Source organism: Xenopus laevis, chromosome 7L, assembly GCF_017654675.1.
Source record: "Xenopus laevis strain J_2021 chromosome 7L, Xenopus_laevis_v10.1, whole genome shotgun sequence".
In the NCBI taxonomy this organism is placed as follows: Eukaryota; Metazoa; Chordata; class Amphibia; order Anura; family Pipidae; genus Xenopus; species Xenopus laevis.
The window spans coordinates 114,374,393-114,377,768 of record NC_054383.1 but is presented as its reverse complement, the minus strand read 5'-3'; positions in this window follow the sequence as shown (position 1 = coordinate 114,377,768).

Below are 3,376 nucleotides of genomic sequence, written 5' to 3'. Positions count from 1 at the left end.
GCAGATGATTCCTGATATTGAGGTGACACAGTAAGATTGACAACCTGAAAGAGTAAAGTATAAGATGAATAAAATCAGTCAATAGTAGTGATGGGCGAATTTGTGACGAATTTGCGCGCTTCGCTGCCAGCGAATAAATTCGGGAAACACCCGCAAAAATTTGCCCGAAAAAATACGCGTCAAAAAAAGGGTGCCGGCGTCAAAAACGAGAAGCCGGCGACGTTTCGCAAATTTTTCGCCATTTCGCGAATTTTGAAAATTTTCCAGGAAAGCGAAACAACGCAAATTCGCTCATCACTAGTCAACAGGGGCTAATATGCAATATACAGGTATGAGACCTGTTATCCAGAATGATCAGGACCTGAGGTTTTTTGGATAGGGGGGGTCTTTGTGTAATTTGGGTCACTTTGCTTTAAGCCTACTAAAAAACACTTGAACAATAAACACACTCAATAGGACTGTTTTGCTTCCAATAAGGATTAATTATATCCCAGTTTTATTGCTGCAGAGAAAAAGAAAGTTATTTGTAAAAATGTGAATTGATTAAAACTCTCTACGAGGTGACCTTCGTGTAATGTGGAGCTTTCTGGGTAATGGGTTTCTAGATAATGGATGTATTTTGTGAAAAAGCCATAACACAATTCTGCCATTTATTTCATTGCCTTAATAGCTGATCTGGCAGAATAAGGACAAAAACATAGTTATTGTGAGCAGGCTAAAAGGTCGGCTCACAGCTATGGTATCCATTCTGATGTCAGCTTCCAACGCAAAAATGTATGTAAAGGAATGTTCACCTGGGCCGTTAAAATTCATGAATTTACCGCAAAATTTGCGAAACGGTGAAAAAGTCCCCAAAATGAATTGAAGTCATTGGGCGTCAGAATAATTTTGATGCAAGCCACAATTTTTACGCGACTATTTTGTCCAAATGCATCAGAGGGCGTCAGAATAATTATGACTAGTGATGGGCGAATCTGTCCCGTTTTGCGAAATTCGCGAAACGGCGAAAAATTCACGAAATGGTGCCGTTGTCGCATTTTTGACGCCAGCACCTCGTTTTTGAAGCCGGCGCATTCGCCGGCACCCAAAAAATTTTTTGCAGCAGTTTCACGAATTTATTCGACAACGGCGAATCGCGGGAATTCGCCGCAAATTTGAGCCTGCCGAATAAAATCGCCCATCACTAATTATGACACGCAACAATTTTTATGTGTGCACCAATTTTTGACGCAGCTGATTTTTCGCTGAATTTTCACTGCAGTTTTGCGAATTTATTCGCTGCCGGTGAAACATGGAAATTTGCCGCAAATTTGTGCCTGCCGAATATTTTTGCCCATCACTAACCCCCGATATCTCTAACTAAAGCTGTCTGTGCCCTACACCAGACTATTTTTAGATTTAATGCACGCACACACAGGTACAGTATATACATATATATCTATTACATAAACAGTATATACAGTATGTATGATAATATGACTGTATTTGCTACCTGCAGAAATGTGTTCCCAATCTATTTAGAGTATGATGACTTGTTATTTATGCCATTGAGGTTTTTGGTCATAAACCCCCTTGCTTGGGGGCCCGTGGAAACTGGTGGTAACCTGATTCGGTTTGTTATTAGTTTTACAATATTGTAACAAGTAGAGATGCCCAAGCAGTTCTGCAAACGTGTTAGAAATGAACAGGACTGGAAAGGGCCACAGCTTTAGATCAGAATCAAAAGACAAGTCAGATAGCTGACAATTACTCTCCCTTCCTCAGATGAAATCTTAACACTCACATTACACATTGTAGCAGACATTGATACATTCATATTTATCCATTCTCCACCACCCAGCTAAAAACTTTCCTAATAGATAAACTTATGAAGATGGGGTCAAACAAATGTATCTGTAAACTCATAGAGTACAGAATACAATTCTGGGCATTAGGACTTACCAATTTTAGCCACATGTACAGAAATGGTAGCCGAGCGCCTCGTCACTGAGTTATACACCTCACATATATACACCAACTGCTCCTGTGATTTGTCCTGTAGGACACTAATAGTGTCATGTGGAATAACAGTCCCGTTGATTCTCCAGAGGTAGGTGGGTGCAGGCACAGAGTCAGCAACACATTGTAATGATGGCGGGTCTGATCCAGTGTTGACATGAAGCAAACTTTTAACATTCTCTGGTCCATCTGCAACAGAGATAGTGGAAATAAACAGTGTACATACTCACTGTGCACACAAGCCATATCTACAATATGTTACCTGCTCAACATTTGCAACATGTTTACTTGGAGGAATGGCTGAATGTTCTAAACTTGAATCCATATAGTTTGTAAGTACCTTACCATAGGAACTACCCCACATTAGATCTCGTCAGTGGAACACAAACTACTATTTTTAACTAACCTGCCTGACTTACTCCTTCTATTAGTCTACACCTCATTCACATGATCCTTTCTCTCTGAATTCATCAAGAGGTTGGTTTCTTTAAGCTGGCCATATACGCAAAGATCCGATAGTACAAATCTTCGATTTCAGACCTTGTGTGGAGAGTCTTGACATTTTTCGAATGGTCAATCAGACAGGTTAAAAGATTTCTGTCGGATGGCGATAATATCTCTGCATGCATTGCCGGTCACTAGTTTTGTCGGACATAACTTTCGTACGATTGCTGTCAGGGGCTGATTTGTTCTTTTATTTTACTACTTTATTTGATTGGAATGGTTAGTGGCAAGTCGGGAGATGGGAAAGTCGAATCTTTTGAGGTTTCCAACGATTGGATCTTTGCATCTATGACCAGCTTAAGTGTACAATTTTATTATAGAGATCCAAGCTAACCATAAAATGCACCCCCTGCACTAGGTGGGATCCAACGAGGATAAGCCATGTTCTCCCCTTCCATTACATAACCTATGGACGATACTCACACTATCCCCAGTCCTATGAGACTACATCTCCCCCCCAGGGCATAGGTAACATACTGGGAACCAGTATGGGAATAAACCCCTTGGGTCTCCTGCAGTTATACAAAATAAAACGAAGGCTATACCATTTTAAATGTATTGATTATAATTCCTGATCAAATGAATGCTATTTTGCACAATAGGTACGGTATAGATATAGGATCTGTTAATCAGAAACCTGTTATCCAGAAAGCTCTGAATTATGGGATCATCTCCCATAGACTCAGCTAAAATACGGTTAATCCTTATTGGTGGGGAAAGAATCCTATTGAGTTTATTTCATGTTTTAATTATTTCTAGCAGATCTGAAGAATGGAATATTGCCCTGTCTCAGCAAAGGCGCATCTAGATGGGAAACTGTTAGGTATTACAAGAAAACATGAGGCTTAAGTTATGATTTTCATTCCTTTAATAA